Source organism: Antechinus flavipes, chromosome 3, assembly GCF_016432865.1.
Source record: "Antechinus flavipes isolate AdamAnt ecotype Samford, QLD, Australia chromosome 3, AdamAnt_v2, whole genome shotgun sequence".
Taxonomy (NCBI): Eukaryota; Metazoa; Chordata; class Mammalia; order Dasyuromorphia; family Dasyuridae; genus Antechinus; species Antechinus flavipes.
The window spans coordinates 393,469,998-393,490,935 of record NC_067400.1 but is presented as its reverse complement, the minus strand read 5'-3'; positions in this window follow the sequence as shown (position 1 = coordinate 393,490,935).

Sequence of the window (20,938 nt, the reverse complement as noted above, 5' to 3'; positions counted from 1 at the left end):
TTAATGGGGTAATTGATAAATACCCTTATTCTGTGTAAACATAGGGCATGAATCTAATAGACAAAGAAATGATTATGTACTTATCTACACTGGCTGGTAGAATTTTCTAATATCCATTCTTATTCAAATGTATGGTAAGCACCTACCTTGTACAAAACATTGAGGGGTATATCAAGTTTTAAAAAGACATAGTCTTTACTCTTGTCTTCTTACAATCTAAATGATTACTCTACCATCATTCAAATTTAGCTGTCAAGCATTCCTATGTATAATTGAAAATGAAAATGCATTAAACATATATACATTATATATCTATTGAATATATATATACTCTAGATTGAAAGATAGAGTATAATAATTAATTATTATATATCACATTATATTATCAATAGTATTTAAACATTGATAATGCTTACTAATTTTATAAGAAAACTAAAGAATCTATACCAGTGATTCAAGACCCAATCCTATTTTCATGCCAATTACTTGACTGTTTTTAGAATAGGATGTTTTTCCCTTGAGGAAGAAGGGGTCATAACATATGGATATTTACCTTAGTTTTTTCACTTTTTACTGTAGACATATGAGCAAAGTTTTGGAAAATTTAAATTAACTTCTCAGAATATCATATGTACCTTTGTGGAGGAGGGGAATATCCAAAAATATGTTGATATGCCTTAGGAGGAAGTGATTTTTATATCTATAAATTTACTTAAGCAGAATCAGCATAACTCATTAGAGTCATACTCATCAGAGTATGATGTCTCCTACTCATTAGAGTTGAGTCAATACTCATGATATAAAGTTTAGACTAATTATCTAATATGGCCCTTTCAAATCTAGGATGTTAATTAAATTAAATAGAAGGACTTCTTTTAACATAAAAAGTTAGGACCATTCCAGAATTGACAGATCAGCCTCAGAGTTGAACTTCCATCACTTTCGTGATTATGAATGGACAAGATCGGAGGTAAGTCCTAAAGGGTGGACCAAAGTGAGTAGCCAATGGGGATAGGTCCAAATCAAGGAGAAGTCAGCAACAAAGATTTACAACAGAAGTCAAGTGGCAGATGTTTTGTCAAATAGGAAGTGCCTTGTAGCTGGGATGAGTGTCAATGTATGGTGGAAGAATAGGAAAAGATACAGGCAGTCACAATTGTGAGAAAATGACAATTTAATATGGGCAGTTTGCATACAGAGTAGAGTGCTAGACATCAATTAGTAGACAATGGATCAAGACTCTAGACCCTGGAAAAAAACAGAATGGAAAGGCAGATCTCTAGAATTAAGGGGTCTGAGGCACTAGAAGGAGAAATAAAACAGAGACTGTGGTACAGGCAATGAGATAAAGATAAGATGTGTACATTCAGATTAAAACTGGAAGCAAAATCAAGGTCATGCTGGACTACTTCTCTGAGTCTATGGATAAGATTGACCACAGAATCTTGAGTAGGGCAAAATCTTTAAGTGAGAGTTATAATATTAATATTAGTAGCCTTTATATGGTGTTTTAAGGTGTGTATAGTGTTTTACAGGTATTAACTCAGTTGATTTTTAACAATAGTCTTGTGATATAAATGGCAATATTATCCCCATTTTATAGACAAGGAAACTGAGTCTTAGGTTGTAATTTAGCCCAGTGTCAAATATTACATGCTGCCTGGGGCAGGGACTGTTTTGTTCCTTTCTTTGTATTCCTAGTAGCTATCCTAGTGCTTTGCACAAAGTTTAGAACTTCATGAATGTTTATTGAGACAAATTTAATCAAAATGTTCTCTCCTAAATTATCAGTGGTCCAATCTAATAATCTCTCCTCAATACTCATTCCTCTTAACTTCTTTGCACCCTTTGACAATGTCAGTGGTTATTCTCTTGATATTTTTCTTACTAAATGATTGTACTACTGCTCTCTTCTGTTTCACCTTTTACCTATCTAACTACTCCTTTGTTAGCTCTCAATCACATTGTTCTGGTTAATTGTGGATATCCCCTAAGATTATACCCCAGGTCTTGTTCTTCCTCCAGACAAATTACTTGATGATTTCATCAACTGCCATAATCATCACCTTTATGCAGATGACTTTCAGATCGATATATCCATTCCTAACTCTTCTGGGTTCCATTTTCACATACCCAGTTATTAAACACCTTGCATTAGATGTTTTGTAGATATATAAAATCAACATATGCAAACCTGAATTCATTAACTGCTTCTCCCACCAGCCTCTCCTTTTTTCTAAAAATCCCTATTACCCTGTTAATCATCTAAGATCACAACCTAGATGTCATTCTCAACTCTCTATTGTCTCTCCTCCCATATATAAATTGATTGCCAAATCCTATTTTTTCTACCTTCTCAACATTTATAACATGTCTTGTGGCACCTCTGACACTGACTTTACTTTAGTAAAGGAATCACCTCACACCTGGACTATTTCTGATTATAATCCCTTAAAATTCTTATCTAATTGACCAAGCTATCAAATTGATCTTTCCAAAGCACAAATCTAATCATTCTATCTTTTTTCCACCCCTACCCCATTTAATAAACTCTAGTAGTTTTCTTTTCCCTTCAGGATCTGAAGTGGGTTGTGGTCCCTTTAAGAAATTATATTTCCTATTGATTTGTGATTCCTTTCAGACTCCCAGATCCTCCTGGCAGAGGCATTTCAGTTCAGGAAGCAAGGGCCTTTGATTCACAAATCCTGGTCAAAAGCATCTCTTTGAATTTCAATAGGAGATCTGGGCTTGTCCTAGCCCCCATCGGATCTGAGCTAACTTGGGCTCTCCCAGCCCTCATTCTGATGATCTGCTCGGGTTTCCCAACCCCACCAAGACAAGCAATATAATGAGCTTCCATCAACTAAGGTCTTTGCAGATGGACTTTGGCAGGTTCCCTTTACTGCCAAGACCTTCTGCCCATTGAGAATTGCATTCTCAGTACAAAACTCCATTTTCCATAGATCTGTCCACTAGAATACTCTTTCCAGTGCCATTCCCCTCTTTACCCTCATCTATTTCCCTAACCAGACTTTAGCCTTATTTTCAATCCCCATGATAAACTTCTTTTATTAATCTAGGTTTGGGGGTCTGTAAATTCCTTTGCAGGGAAGCTCTGCACCGCCAGAAGGGAATCCCCAAAACTCCCTACCCTTATGTTGAATCCCAAGGGGTTGCAGGAGAGCTCCATTTGATTCCTTGAAACCTGAACCTGCCACTAGACCCATTTAACTCCTTGACCATCAGAAACCCTAATTTCATTTGGGTTCCCTAAATCCATACCTCATCAGATCTAATATAAAATCCTCTATTTGGCTTCTAAAGCTCTTCTCTACCTGGTCATTTTTTTACCTTCCCAAACTTCTTAAACTTTACTCCCTCTACATATTCTACAATCAAATGACAAAGACATATTTACTATTCCTTACACATAACACTCCATTTGCAGATTGAGTTTTTTTTTTTTCATCGTTGAACCCTTTTCTTTTTCTCCCTATGCATAATTAACTTTCCTCAAGCCTCCTCAATGGCAAAGTTCCATGTTATGCAAAAATCCTTTCCTGGTTCTTTTTAATGTCACTGTCTTCACCCTTAGAAAATCTCAAAATTATCCTTTCTAAATTATGTTTTTGTACATGGTTGCTTGCATATTATCACTCCCTACCCCTAGGCTGTGAGTTCTTTTAGAAAAGGGACTACAGGGACTACCTTTTGCCTTTGTATCCTTAACACTTAGCACAATGCTTGGCATGTTATGTGCTTAATAAATGTTTGTTGTCTTATGGAATGAAGTAGTCTAAACTGTGAAGTTTAGAGGAGACTGGCAAGTGTGGGGAACCAAATATATGATTATCTACCCAAAGAAAGAGTTATTTCTATAATATCTCTGATAATCAGACAGTTTATGCTCACATACACCAAGCCAGAATATTCATTACATAACGAAGCATCATTTTCATTGTTTGAAACCTCTATTTAGTAGGAATGTATGTGTGTGTGTGTGTGTGTGTGTGTGTGTGTGTGTGTGTGTGTAAGTGTAATTTTGCTGAAACTGGCTTTCCTGTAACTTCTACCCATGATCCTGCTCTGCACCCTGGAGCAACATTGAATGTTGAACCCCTTTCCCATGACATAGCCCTAGAAATAATTTGGTGGTTATTGTGTCTTCCCTTTTTCATATTAAATATCTCATCTCTGATTCTTTCTATTACTGTGACCTTGGCAAATCCCTTCTTCTTTCTGGTCCTCAGTTTCTTTATCTGTAAAATGAAGAGATTAGGTTCAATGACCTCAGAGATCCCTTGCAGCTCTAGATCTAGGATCCTATGAACCTCAGAAACTTCATTTATACTTCAAAAAAAAAAAAGAATAAAATTTTAAAATGTAATTGTTTTTTCTCTAAAAGCATTTTTTATGTTTGCAATTTTTGTTCTATCATATATTGTAATCTATCATACCATATTACATTATTAAGTTGTTCTCCTAGTACACATTAATATGGCATAAGGCTATACATATAGTCTCTACCTTTGAATTTTTCATATTTGGGAAATAGAATTTTCTAATTATCTTCTTTTTAATGTAGTGCATGTCCCTGAAGAAAATGTATTCTGGCTATGTCTTGGTGTACATAAGGTTAAAGTAGAGTCCTTGGGATGTCTGCCTCATGCTGAGCCTGATTGGATATGTAATGCAGATGACACAATGTAGTGTGAGGGATTCATTCTATTCATTTTGTTGGCTAGGTTGCAGAATAACATTTATATAGGCTTAGTAAAAAGCTGCCCATCTGTATGCCTTGTCAAATATAATGTATTGCAGCTTGAGGGTAGAGAAAGATATTCACTATATAGAGTCAAAAAATAAAAAGTAACAGCAAGAGGTCAGAAGACAGCTAACAGAAAACAGCATGCTTGGATTTTTAAGCACCTTTATGGCTCAAGACAGTAGGTTTTTTTGGCTGAACTCTTTGTTGGAAGAGGAGTAACAACATCTGATGCATTTGAAAGATGCAATTGAAAGTGATCAATTTCATTCAGAATGGCAAATAGCTCCTATACCATCATTTTGGAGATTTCCATTGTCTGACAATGACTCATGTTCACATCTTACTGTATCTTTAGCATTTTCTCCAAATTCATAAAGATAGAATATGACTCATTGGCAGACAATACAAAAAAAGCCACAAAAATCCTCTCTTCATAACAAAGAACATCTAGAAATAAAGTTGGGGTGAACTTTTGAGGTGAATTGACACTTATCCATCTCCATTTTACCTTTGTATTATCCTACCCAGATGTTCCTTTCTTGCATAAAAACTGTCAAAGGGAATACCTAAGATTCAAATAGGTTATATTGTAATATATTGTTCAGTGCTGCTTAACTAAACCCATACATAAATGCTCTTCATATGCTACATTTTTTCTTCCCATGTTAAATTCATTTTAAAGTCATTTTCCTATATTCTATCTATATGTAAAGCAAACCACTAAACAAATCAGTTTTTTGTTCCTTTCAAACATTTCTTATTCTTTCAATCATATGTGGGCATAATTAGCCAGAGACCTACAAACGGGAAATTGTATTGCTATCTTGATACACTATAGAATTATAAAGTGAAAAATTAAATATTAGAACTCAGATGTAAATGCTTTCCATTTCACATGATATAGTTACTGTCTTTATGAACAATTACCTTGTTTCTTTTGCTGTTGTTGGTATTTGGAAAGAAACAGTTTTCCCTTTTTCCTTCCTACTAATCTTATTATTTTTTCTGAAAACCCTTCTGTTTATTTATGTATCAGACAATCTAGTATGAAAAATTTCTAAAAGGAAAATTTTATCAAAAGATATAAGCAATGTTATTTCTCTAAAAAAAGATGCACTTTAATCCAAGCTAGTAATGGGTGACATGAGAAATATTTCAAAGTTGAAATTAACAGGCCTTGTCAACAGATTGGATATGGGGGTAGGGTGAGCATGAAGAGTCCAGGATTACTCCTAGGGTTTAAGCCTGAAGGATTGGGAAGGTTTCATTGTCTTCTAAATAATAGAAAAAATTAGAGATGGGAAGGGTTATTTCCATCTTGGACATACTGAGTTTTTTTTTTTTTTTAAATAGCTTTTTATTTACAAGTTATATGCATGGGTAATTTTACAGCATTGACAATTGCCAAACCTTTTGTTCCAATTTTTCCCCTCCTTCCCCCCAACCCCTCCCCTAGATGTCAGGATGACCAATACATGTCAAATATATTAGAGTATAAATTAAATACAAAATAAGTATACATGTCCAAACCATTATTTTGCTGTACAAAAAGAATCGGACTCCGAAATATTGTACAGTTAGCCTGTGAAGGAAATCAAAAATGCAGGTGGGCAAAAATATAGGGATTGGGAATTCAATGTAATGGTTCTTTGTCATCTTCCAGAGTTCTTTCGCTGGGCATAGCTGATTCAGTTCATTACTGCTCCATTAGAACTGATTTGGTTCATCTCATTGCTGAAGATGGCCACGTCCATCAGAATTGATCATCATATAGTATTGTTGTTGAAGTATATAATGATCTCCTGATTCTCCTCATTTCATTCAGCATCAGTTCGTGTAAGTCTCTCCAGGCCTTTCTAAAATCATCCTGTTGGTTGTTTCTTACCAAACAATAATATTCCATATTATTCATATACTACAATTTATTCAGCCATTCTCCAATTGATGGGCATCCATTCGGTTTCCAGTTTCTGGCCACTACAAAGAGACCTGCCACAAACATTCATGCACATACAGAGCCCTTTCCCTTCTTTAAAATCTCTTTGGGATATAAGCCCAGTAGTAACACTGCTGGATCAAAGGGTATGCACAGTTTGATAACTTTTTGAGCATAGTTCCAAATTGCTCTCCAGAATGGCTGGATGTGTTCACAATTCTACCAACAATGTATTAATGTCCCTGTTTTTCCACATCCCTTCCAACATTCTGAATTATTTTTCCCTATCATTCTAGCCCATCTGACAAGTGTGTAGTGGTATCTCAGAGTTGCCTTAATTTGCATTTCTCTGATTAATAATGACTTGGAGCATCTTTTCATGTGGCTAGAAATAGTTTCAATTTCTTCTTCTAAGAATTGTCTGTTCATATCCTTTGACCATTTATCAATTGGAGAATGGCTTGATTTTTTTTTATAAATTAGAGTCAATTCTCTACATATTTTAGATATGAGGCCTTTATTAGAACCTTTGACTGCAAAAATGTTTTCCCAGTTTATTGCTTCCCTTCTAATCTTGTCTGCATTAGTTTTGTTTGTACAAAAACTTTTCAATTTGATATAATCAAAATTTTCTATTTTGTGATTAGTAATGATCTCTAGTTCTTCTTTGGTCACAAATTCCTTCCTCTTCCATAGATCTGAGAGGTAAACTATCCTGTTTTCCTCTAATTTATTTATAATCTTATTCTTTATGCCTAGGTCATGAACCCATTTTGACCTTATCTTGGTGTACGATGTTAAGTGTAGGTCAATGCCTAGTTTGACAAGATTAGAAATCAGCAAAATATTTGAAGTAGGATAGGTAGATTTGAGAATCATTAACACAGAGATGATAATTAAATCCATAGAAACTGATGAAATAAGGAATGAAAATAGAAATAAGAATGAAATAAAGAAGAAGAAAAGAGAGCCCAGGACAGAGTCTTGACAACTTCAGTTAGAGGGTATAATTTGGAACACAACACAGCTAAGGAGACAGAAAAGGAGTAGACATACTGATAAAAAGAGAACCAAGAGAGAATGTCCTGAAAACCGAGAGATCTGAGAGCATCAAGGAAAACTGTTAAAGACCACTGACAGATCAAGAGAAATGATGATTAAGAAAAGGCTATTGGATATGGTAACTAAGAGATCATAAATATTTTTAAAATGAGCATTTTTAGTGGAATGATAAGGTCAGAAGTCACATTGAAAAGGGTTATCTGTTATTGTTATTTGTTTACTAGTTTTTTTTTTCTTTTTTTTTTTTCTTTCCCTTTTGATCTGATTTTTCTTGTGCAACATGACAATTGTGGAAATATATTTAGAAGAATTGCATATGTTTAACCTATATTGGATTACTTGATGTATAAGGAAGGGAGGAGGGGAAAGGGGAGGAAGAAAAATTTGGAACACAAGATTTTGTAAAAGTGAATGTTGAAAATTATCTTTGCATGTATTTTGAAAAATAAAGAAGCTTTTACTAAAAGAGGGTTAAGAAGAAATTGGAGGTAAGGCATTTTTTACATAATTAAGTTATAAGATGATAGTGAGGATAGAAATATCAAGTGAGTTTTTTTTTTTTTTTTTTTTTTTTGAACATGAGGGAACCATGAACACATTTGTAGGCAGTAGGAAATGAACTGGTAGACAGGGAGAGATTGAAAATAATTGAAAGAGTGACAATGATAGAAGGGAAAATCTGTTAGAGGAGACAGGATGGAATAATATCATGAATAAGTAGAGGGACTAGCCTTCATTTGCCTTGGACTTCTACACTAATGAAATCACAGATAATTTTGAGTAACATTAGTGTATATCTCCTGAAAAAGGAAAAATCACATATAGTATTTGAACGATAGGATTATCTAGGTCATTCCCCCCCCCCCCCCTTTTTTTTTTTTTTGGTTTTCTGTCTTCTACCATTGCTCTTACAAAATTCTCATTGACTGACCATGTAATACATTTTGAAATAGGTAGGTTGAAATTCTGAATCAAGGTTTGACCAGGAAGTCCAAATTAAATTTTGGCAAATGGAAGAACACAGAAGAGGTTATGATTAAGATCTGGATCTTATTCAAGTTCTAGCTATAGTATTTTATATGGAATTAGGGCACTTAGTGTGAAAGGTTGGGTAGGCAAGTGGAATATTGATAAATGAAAAGTAACTAAGATGAATATAACCAAGAGTTTCAACAAATTGAACAATCACAGATCTAGAAATATGAAAATTCCATTAGGTTTGATATACATTCTGCCCAGCAAGGTAGCAGAAGAATAGTGCTTTATTTGCTTGAATATTGTTAGTAGGCATATGCTTTTCAAGTCAACTTCATCCATACAAAACTGGTGAGCACCAATCAACATTCACAGATTTTGCCTATTAAGAACCTTGGTTTCTCCTTTCTCTGCCTTCACTTATCCATTCAACGAATTCTATCTCCATAGGGGTAGATAAAGACAACAATGAATACACAGCCAGAATTTTGCCTCGCAGCAGTCTGTTGTAGGACTTGGATTCCCTGAACATGCTTCATCTAAGAGTAAGGACTGTTTGTAGTACAAAGCACATTTTTCTTTTGAAGAACATACCCTAGAGCCAATCTTCTTTTCTATGTTTCCCTCTATTGTTCTAAATAAACTTTGCTTCTTTGATGTTTTTCTATTGACAGTCACATATACTATAAAGGGATTTGGGGATTTTTTTCCTTAGGAAACTCCCTCTGTTCAGTGCATCTGATCATGTTCAAACTATATTGGAAGGAAAGACATTAATGGGAAATCACAGCTATCCCATCCAGAACTTTTATAAATTCTTTTTAAGAGTAGTAGGAGCATAATTGGGGCAGAGGAAAAAATTTCCTTCATAGTTCTTATGAATCATACTTTATTAAATCATGGAAAGAGTAACTTTGTCAAACCTACTTCTAACATAATGTACTTAGCCCACTATATTGGTTTAAAAAACAATCATGGCATTTGAAATTATTTTATTTTGTATCTTTTTCTGGTATGTACTTTTACTTGATCACACTGTTCAGAAATGTAGTGACTGGCAAGCTTGCCATCTCTCCATGGTGCTAATATTTTGAAACTTCAATATGATCTCAATGATGTGGGTTCTCTCTCCAACAGGGCAGATCACAACCTATATATATAATTTTCCCTTAGTAATGTGCTAAAGCTTATTTATACCCACTGTGTCTCTCTATTGCCCTTTGGGGGATCTGTAACTAGAACTTTTTTTGAGATTGTTGCATTTCATGATTTACAGGTATATAACAACCACTGGAGTATATGGATCTTAAAAAAGATGAGTTTTTGCTATCCACATAAGAAAAAAACTCTGGCTGAAAAATGTCTATCTGTTGTCCATATTATAGTTAATAGTTAAAAATGTGATTGACCTAAATAGCTATACATAATCCATTCAGGTATAATTTAGGTACAATTTACTTATCCATTCAATGGTATAATAAAAGATATTCAGATATAATTCAGGATATTAATAGTACTTTCCCCACAGAGTTGTTGTATCAAATTAAATAATATATGTTAAATGCTTTGAAAACCTAGAAGGAAGTTTTACATAAAGTTCTAGCTATTGTTATTATTATTATTATTAATTTTTTCATAAAATAAAAAATAACATTTAAATATTATTATCATTCTCATTCAATTCAATAAAATTGGGTGCTATGATTTTTCCTCAGACAATTATTTATGTAGTACATTGACTGATTTTTTAAAAATGTAATTTTAATTAAATTATGTCAACATTACATCAAAATGATTAATTTTAAACATGTTTTATCCTAGAGTTTAGGGTATGTAAGTGTGATCTATTTTTTTCCATTAATGATCTAGTCTTATATATTTTTATTATACCTCTTCTGACTTTTTTAGAGTATTTCATAGTTAGGAATATTTGAGTGACTGCTGACTACATAATTAGCCAAGGGTACCGTTTCTCTATGTGTATCTATATTCATTAGGCCAATGTGAAAAAGTAACTGTTAGTTTCATGATATCTTTCCCTATAGGCAGCTGACACTTTCTGGGAGAAAAAAAATAATTGTTAGATACATATGGACTCATCATTAGACTAATGGTACCATTTTCTCTCAGTCTTTGTATGAAATAGCTGGGATAACAGAATTATGTCATTACTGCCCTGGAATATTAGTAAAGAAGAAATGCATAGAAGATCATTACTTCAAAAGAGGAATAAAAGAATATACAGATCCTCATTTTTTTTGGTAAGAGTATAATAGTAAAGAATGGCATCTGGTCAAAGGTATATTAGCATGCCTTTATATTCCCACTGCACTGCTGGTGAGATCTGTTTTCTTTCATGCATATTTTCAGATTCTTTGCTTTTTAATATGTAATTATTTTGATTTGTTAAATATTATTCTGTAGCACCTAAGGTTCTATCCTGGAATGACGCATGCAATATATGGCATGTTGTACATAGGAGTCAGCATCCACTCCAGATTATGTAGCCCTCACTAGGTGGAACAGTGCTGAAGCTGAATTCAAGAAGACATCTCCCTAAGTTCAAATTCAGCCTCAAATCCTGCACAAGGCACAATCCTGTTTGTCTCAGTTCCTCATCTATAAAATGAGCTGGAGAAGAACATGACAAACTACTCCATTATCTTTGCCAAGAAAGCCCCAAATGCGATCATGAAGAATTAGACATGACTTAAGTGACTGAATACCAACAATAGCCCTTACTCATATGTTTCCTTTTTTATCCAACTAGAAGGTACACTAGGTCAAAGAAAAAGACATTTAATTATCCATTATAGCAAGATAAGCATCAATAACTTTTTTTTAAAAATACTCTTCCATTAATTGCTTAGGTTTTAGGGGAGGAGTGGCCAAATGGAGAGAATATTTGCAAATGTGGAATAGACATAGCAAGGAGCATATGTAGGGAAAACACATTGAGAGCAATTCATTCTTCTTAGAATATCAGCTGAAGTGATCAAGATATAGGTACTCTCCTGTGACTGACGTCTTTCATTTTGTTAACTCTGCTAATGCCTTCTAGGCATTTCTATTGCTAAAGAGCTTTGATATGACTCTTTTCTGCTACCATTTACTTGTTTTCAGTTTCCTCATTGCCTCATGGACTCTGTCGGGTCTTTTGCTTGATAGCAGTGGAAATCATGTCTAGTAATATGACTCTGGGCAAGTTATTTAACCTCTCACATTCAGTTTTCTCCTCTCTAAAATGAGGATAAAAATAGGGCTTACATGGTAGTTGTAAGTGTCAAATGAAGCTGTTTGTAAAGCATTTTACTTTATTTAAAGGTTATATTAATATTAGACAGTATTTCTGTTGCAGCTATGCTACATCCCCTCCTGGCTATCCACCTAGGTACAGCAATTTTAAGTTTCCTTCTTAATTACTTTTTGAAATGTTTTTCATCTTGCTAGGGTCTAGCACCTTGATCTCAAGCTTCTGTCTAACTTAAAATTGTTCAATTTTATATCAAACACTGGTCATTAATCTGCATCCCTTGGTGACTACGTCTAGCAAGATGTCAAATGAACTATATGAAGTTGAGGTAACAGGACCTCTACTTGGCATGAAAATTAACTTGAACTAAGATTAAAAGATCAAGAAACAATTGATAATTTTTGTTTTATGATTTCTGTTCTAGCTTCTTTGTAAAGAATTTCAGCTCATAATAAAATTTCTCCTTTTTCTCAACTTTCATCCTCAAATTCTAACAAAACTATTAGTTTCAAATTATTTGTTGACTGCTTTGGGGATAAAGTTCTTCTAGCAAGTGAATCCTTTTCATTTAGTACTTGATCTGATTCTGATAGTCTATCCAATTCAGTTCAGTTTACCAAACATAAAGCAATATCTATGTGTTATATATTATGGTATAGTAGAATGAAAACAAGAGGAAAAAAGACACTGTCTTGGTCTTTGCTGAGCTTACCACTTACTGGTAGCAAGAACAAGCTATGATACACCCTTATATATATGACATAATATAAGATATAATGTTATATTGGTTTTTTTCCCATCTTATATAACATGCTCCTTCACCATTTTTTTTGTTCCAGGCAATTATTTTGAAATTTGCTAAGAATCAGTATTCTTTTGGCCAGGTATAATTCTTCTCTGATGAGTTGAAAGGGGATATGAAGAGTCCCTAGATTGGCTGTTGAGCTGGAACAGCTAATGAATAATTAGATGTACAAAAGCAAGTTACTGGTCTTTCTGCTACCCTCTTTCTTTCCATCTTAAAATATGAAGATGGGTATGATCTGTGTCCAGAATCAAATGGATAAAAGGGTAGTTGTACCTATTTCTTAGCTAACCTTTATCTACCTCTGAGTCTATGATTGCCTCAGCTTCTATGTTTATTCTTTCCTTAAATTAAATGAACAAATATTACATGATCAGAACTTATGATGACCTAATAAATTTCAAAAGAGCTGACAGTTTTGGAATCCTTGCAAGTGATGCATTTCTGGTTTCTTTGTAGTGATGATAGCTAATGGATAGAGGAAGGTTCTATATTAGAAAAGATAGCCATAAAAAATAAATGGACAAACCTAACCTGTTTTTTAGTTCATTTTGTTTTTAACAAGTTTAACAATTTTTAAAAAATGTGTATCAGAAGTATTTGGGCAGTGTCATAGCAAGGTGAAATATAAACTGAGAAGTTTTAATATTTTGATGAAGGCTATTAACTTCCCGGCAGATTGTAACAGTAGTTACAAATCAAGTTACTTGATCCTAATTATTCAGTTAATGTGCATAGTGGCTACTTTATGCTTAATATTCTTTTTTTTATGAGGAGGAATAGATCGTGTCATACATGATTTATACTCTACATTGAAAACCTTTTCTTCCTTAGATATGAACAATCTTTTTTTTTTGCTATAATTAGTCTCATTCCTGAAGCTGTGTTCATTAACAGTATTATGAATGAGAAAATGGAGAACTCTATCCTCCTAATCAGAGGTCAGATTTCTGTAAATCTGAACTTGGTCCTTAAACTGTAATAACTACATATATGACAGGAAGGATAAGGTACTGCCATATTTATGGGCTCATCTAAGCAGCTTCTCTACACTAGAATGTAAAAGCAGTAAAGAAGAGAACTAAACAAATAAATCTAGAAAATATAAATAGGCCAAGATCATTTTTATTTGAAATCGGGGGAGCAATTAGAAAAGACTTTGTAGAAGGGACTGAACCTGAAATAAAGCATGAAGGAAGAGAGAGTGAAAAATAGAGAGAAGGTGAGAGTACAAACATGGAGACTGGCCCTTTCAAATATGTGAAAGTAGAAGAAAACAATATATTTGAGGGGCATGGTTAGTGATCCAATTGGATTATAGAAGGCTGAAACTGAAAAAGTATGCTTGAATCAGATAGCAGAATATTTAAGGTTAATTACCTATTCGATGTGAGATTATGGCTCTATATACATATTTAGATAAGATGGTGAGGTGATGGCTCTTCCCACCATTGATGCTTGCTGGATGTTTGGATTTGGTGGCAAGATAATTGTAGGCAAGGATTGGAGGGCTGAGGAAGAGAAGTGAGAGTCACTTGGTGGCAGGATGAGGAGGAGAGAGGCTGGAGACTCTGAACTCCAGAATTCAGGATACATCTTAGGCAAGCGTGGCAGCTTGCCTGCCTCCTTCACTTCTCCCCCTAAAGACCAAGGACTTTGATTTATCCTGACTCTGGCTGACCCTGAGGCCCTCCGGGGAGCTATTCTGGACATTACATTGATCTATAAAAGAGAGTCTGAAGGGGTATAATATGAAATATTCTCATTTCTGTCCTCAAAGACTTTCTATTGCAAATACATAAAAACACAAAATGAATACGTGATACCTAAAATACCTAATAAAGTGCCTGTAATATAGTAAGTGTGGTGTTCTTCTTCTTTAATATATGACGGTTCTCTCTGGGAGCAGGTTTCTCAGGGATATTTTCTGGAGGCAGCCTTAATTTCAGTTAAAAGTAATAATCACCCCAAACACAGCCAGGTGATAAAAGTTCAAACGTTTATTTCTTATCTCTTTCCAAGCCCGGTTAGCTTTCTTAGAAACCTCTCTCTCTCCTTGGTTCTAAGAACTCTTGCAGCTTTGTCCTTTGCTTCTGCCTCTACTTCCTTCAGCCTCCAGCCAGCACAAAGGTGGAAGATGGAATGAATCTCTCTTGCCTCCCAGAGAGGGCTTCTGGCTCTCAATCTCCCAGAGTGCTCCTTCCAAATCTTGTCTCCTTGCCTGGGGCTCGACTAGCTTTCTGGAGAGCCTTTCAGACCAGCCTTGATCTCAGTGGGGGAAGTACAGGAGCCCAGCAACCACTGTGGTGTGAGATGGGATGAATGAACCTGGTTGCACCTCCGAGAATGGGATTGTGGGATCTGAGATTGGACTTATGGGTTTCATCCCAGAGTGCTCTCTGACCCTAAGAGCTTCTTGCTTATATGAACTCTCTAAAAGTGTGAACACAAGCATTGTTTCTCTCAGTTTCACTTAATACCTTGTTTCTTCTGGCCCATAACATCTTGTAAGATCAGATCAATCATACTGAACCATGCTAAATTAGACTTAACACTTTGTAAGGATTCCAACAAATAGGCACTTAATAAATAATTCTTAATTGATTAACATGACATGGTTTTCAGTTCCTTAATCTTTCTGCTTAACTTTGCTTTCCCATTTCATTTTTTTAAATAAGAAGGATATTTTTTCTCTTGTCCCCTGACTTTCTCAAGACAAAAAAAAAAAATTAGAATAAATATTCATGGTTAAGCAAAACCTATTTACATTCATTTAAAGGCACTCCAGTTTTTTAGTGTTTCTATATATCTTTTATAACTGAGAGTGATTTTCCAACCAAATGTAGTATATCTAGTTCATCATACAATAAGGACAACATATGTTTTGATATTCATAAGATATATGCAGCATAAAATATTCAGACAATCATATAACACTGAACTCTTGACACATCAAATTTTTATTCAACTCAGAGTCCTAGAGCTTTTTCATATGATCTGTTAAGATATTTCTCACTCATACTATACTCAAGTAGTTGATTTTTTAAAGTAAAGAACCTTATGTCTATCCCTAATATACCTCATCAGTGTTAATTTTGCCTGACCTTTCCCGCCAAGTAAGATGTCATAAAATTCTATCTCACCTGTATCTCACCCTGATTTTTGGCTTTCGTTAACTGGATAAATATGCATTCTAAGTTCTTATCTAAGTCACTGATTAAAATTTTGAACAGAATAGGACCAGGGAAACTTATAGTAAATCAAAGGAGAACTAGCACATTGATGATAGTGATTTTGCCACTTATGTGCAAAATTACCAATTCAAGTTTTAATTCAATTCAACAAGGATTTACTAAATGCTAGACACTGTGCACATTATGCTATCACAACTTTTATTTAAGTGTATTATGATGTTTTATAAGTCCCTCATTTACCAGTTAGATTACTATAGGAAAAAATGAGAGATGATTAGTTAACTTTTTTCTTTTGATAAATTGTCTTATATTTTTCCAATTACATGTTAAGATAGTTCCCAACTTCCAGGGAGGGAGCCAAGATGACAGAGTAAAGTCAGGAAGCTGCTTGAGCTCTCCTTCAAAAATCATATGAAACCAAGCCTCTGAACAGAATCTAAAGGAATGAAACCACTCTACAACTCAAGAAAAATTGGAAAAAACTTCAAGAAAGGTCAATATCACTAGAATGAAAAGAGTGCTCGGTCCATCTCAGATTGACTCTGGGAAAGCCAGTGAGAGGCTCCTAATCACAGCAAAATAGCAACTGAGACCCTCAGTCCCAGCTCATTAGAGAAGCAGATCAGTGGCGTAGTCAGCCATTTCCTGAAAAAAGCAGACAAAAACCGCTGACAACACAAGGGATCCCTTTATCTCTGGGAGCCCTCCAAGGTTATATATCCCCTATAAAAAAGATCTGCTTATGTTGAAGACTTTTGCTAAGTTCTTTTCAGAACTAAGTCCACTATGAGGTTACTCTCTTTCTTTCCCTCCTCATAATGCCTTCCCTCTAGTAGCATCATTCTCTTTACTAACCTGCCAAAGTTAAAGTTTAGAGCTTGAGAGGAAACTTGGAACAGTGCCCCTATACCTCATGAGCAGGGCTCCAGAATAAAAGTCACAAAAGAGGAAATACCAAAAGAAAAGGAAAGAAAATGAACAAGAAACAGAAAAGAACCTTGATCATAAAAAAAAAAAAAAAAAAACTTACTATGGTGACAGGGAAGATCAAAATACCAACTCAGATGAGGAGAAAATGTCTACAGTGGGAATCTCAAAACGTGATATGAATTGGTCTCAAGCCCAAAGAGACTTCTTTGAAGTGCTCATAAAAGATTTTAAAAGCCAAAAAAGAAAGGTAGAAGAAAAAATGAAAAAAGAAATGAGAGGTATAGAAGAAACAATCAATAGCTTCGAAAAGGATGAAAAAAAAATAACTGAAGAAAACAACTGCTTAAAAAATTGGTCAAATGCAAAAAAAAATCCACTGAAAAACACATCACCTTCAAAAGTACGATTAACCAGGGGCAGCTAGATGGTACAATGGATGGAGCACCAGCCCTGGGGACCTGAGTTCAAATCTGGCCTCAGATATTTAATATTTCCTGGCTGTGTGACCCTGGCCAAGTTACTTAACCCCAATTGACTCAGAAAAAAAACAAAAACAAAAAAAAACAAAGTAGAATGAACCAAATCGAAAAAAAGATACAAAAGATAACTAAACAAAATCACACATTAAAAACTAAAATTGGTCAAATGGAAGCCAGTGGCTCCATAAGATAGCCAGAATCAGTCAAATCAGTCAAACAAACTAAAAACAATGAAAAAAGAAAAGATATTTTGAAATACCTTATTGCAAAAAAAGCTGACCTGATAAATAGATCCAGAAGAGACAATTTAAAAAGCACTGCCCTGCTTGAAGGCCATAATTAAACAAAGAGCCTGGATAGCATTCTTCAAGAGATCACCAAATAAAACTGCCCTGATATTCTAGAAAAATGGGGGGAAAGTACTCCTCCATCGATCACTTTCAGAAAGAGATCTTACAAGAAAAACCCCATTGAAAATTGATGCAAAATTGTAGAAATACAATCTCAAAGAAAAAAGTCCATAAACTGCTTGTCAAATACACTTTAAATATCAAGAAGTAACAGTTACAATTACTCAGGATCTGGTAATTTCCACAATAAAGGGTCTGAGGGTCTGGATTACCATATTTCCAAAGGTAAGAACCTAGAGTTATAACCAAGAGTTATTCACCCAGGGAGAATGAGCATCAACTTTTAAGAAAGGCTGTGGAACTTCAATGCAGTAAGAGACTTTTAATCATTTCTATTGAAAAAAAGAGAACTAAACACAAAATTTAATCTACTAAACACAAAATCCAAACACAGAACTCAAGAGAAACATAGAAAGGTAAATAGGAAAAATTATATATGTATACATATATACATATAAAATAGAGAAAAAGAGATCAACAGATTGGACATGCAACTAAAAAATCTAGAAAAAAAACAAATTAAAAATTCACAATTAAATACCAAATTAGAAATTCTGAAGCTCATAGAAGAGATTAATGAAATTGGAACTAGGAAAACTATTGATGTAATTAATAAAACTAAGAAAGAGTTGGTTTTATGGAAAACCAATGAAATAGATAAAACTTTGGATAATTTGATTAGAAAAAGGAAAGAAAAAAACAAATCATCAGTATGAAAAATGAAAAGGATGAACTTTCCACCAATGAAAAATAAATTAAAACGATAATTAGGAGCTATTTTTTCCCAACTGTATGTCAACAGATCTGAAAATCTAATGAAAACATATGAATAAAAAAAACAGATGAATATTTACAAAATATAAATTGCTCAGATTAACAGAAGGGGAAATAAATGACCTAAATTCAGTGGTTCTCAAAGTATGGTCTAGAGAATCCTGGGGATCTCTGAAATCCTTTTAGAAGGTCTACAAATTCAAAAATAGTTTTTATTTCCAATGTGGTAAATGTCTATAAATATAATCCAGATAAACAAAAACGCTTTGGAGAGATCCTCAATAATTTTTAATATGATAAAGATACTGAAAACAAAAGTTTGAGAACCACTGATCTAAATTATTCCATTTTAGGAAAAAAAAAATGATGAATTTCCTAAGAAAAAATCTCCAAGGCCAGATGGATTCACAACTGAATCAAACATTTAAAAAACAATAATTCCAGTACTATGTAAACTATTTGGAAAAATAGGTAAAGAAGGAACTCTGTCAGATTCATTCTATGACACAAATATGGTACTGAGAGCTAACCAGGGAGGACCAAAACAGAGAAAGAACAAAGAACAAAGAAACCAAAACAGACCAAATTTCCTAATGAATATTGATGTAAAAATTTAAATAAAATATTAACAAAGAAATCACAGCAATTTGTCAGCAGGATAATCCACTATGACCAAGTGAGATTTATACCACATTTACAGGGCTGGTTCACTATCAGGGAAACAATTGTCACAATTGACCATATCAGTAACAAAACCAACATAAATCATATGATAATCTTAATACAGGCAGAAAAATCTTTTGATAAAATACAGTACCCATTCCTATTAAAACACTAGAGAGCATAGGCATAAAGGAAGCTTTCCTTAAAATAATAAATAGTATCTATCTAAAACCAACAGCAAGCATATTTGTAATGGAGAGTAGCTAGACACATTCCCCACAAGATCAGGGATGAAATAAGTATGCTCTTTATCACCACTATTATTCAACATTGTATTAGAAATTTTGGTTTTAGCATGAAGAAAAGAAAAAGTAATTAAAGAAATTAGATTAGGCAATGAGGAAATAAAATTATCACTCTTTGCAAATGATATGATGATATACTTAGAGAATCCTAGAAAATCATCCAAAAACCTACTTGAAACAATTTATAGCTTTAGCAAAATTGCAGGATATTAAATAAACCCACACAAATCATCAGCATTTCTATATATTACTGACAAATCCTATCAGCAAAAGAGACAAAGAGAAATTCCTTTTAAAATAGATGTAGACAAAATAAAATATTTGGGTATCTATCTGCCAAGACAAATCCAGAAACTATATGGACACGATTACAAAACACGTCTCACACAAATAAAGTCATATCTAAACAAATGGGAAAATATCAATTGCTCATAGATAGGCTAATATAATAAGCTAATATAATAAAAAACATAATTCTGCCTAAATTGGCCTTTTCTTCCTCAATGATAAAATTTGTGATTTTATTTTTAGAAATTTAATTGTAGATTTCTCATCCTATCTGGTTCATCTTCCTTCTAGTTAAGAGTATGGATACTGAGAACACCTATACATATATAAATGCATACATGCATTTTCTGTTAAGATTAAAAAAAAAAAACAATTGCTTTCCTAAAGTGGAGAGGTACATGGATAACTGAATATAGTGTTCTACTTTTTGGTTATTATAATTTTAAGAGAAACAACTATTTTCCCCAAGCTCTTTATCACATTGCCCTTTTCAACCAGTTTCTAGTTATTGGGTAGAGTAAAGTCCAGAGTACTTATGCCTTGTGTTACTAATATATTAATTTTTCACAGAAAAGAGTGCACATAGACCCAATTATTTAAAAAAAAAACAGCTAATTTAAATAATTATGTATATAATAAATCCACACAATTCATTAAAAATCGTTAGTACCTTGCTTTTACATTGTCAAACTTTACTAATCATCTTTTCCTTAAAGATAAGTGACAACATTTTCAGAAGAATTCTATTTCTTATTATTATATAGAAAATGATGTTCCATCTCACAATTGTTTCTATTTATTTCATTAAAGTTTAGTTTTCATAAGAACATTCAACCAGAGATATAAATTGAGGGTTTGATTTTATGTATAGCACAAAGAGCAATAAGAAAGATCTAATTTTGATATAAATATTCTTAGTGATATAAGAAGAAGGAGGAAATGAATTGCAGGAAACATGACATATACCACATGATATTCCGTATTTTAATGGAGGTATCAGCAAATCTTTGTTAAAAATAATATAAAACACACTTGTATCCCATATCTACATTTTACTCTTGTTCAAAGAATATTTATTTTCCTGGTGTGCTTGTTT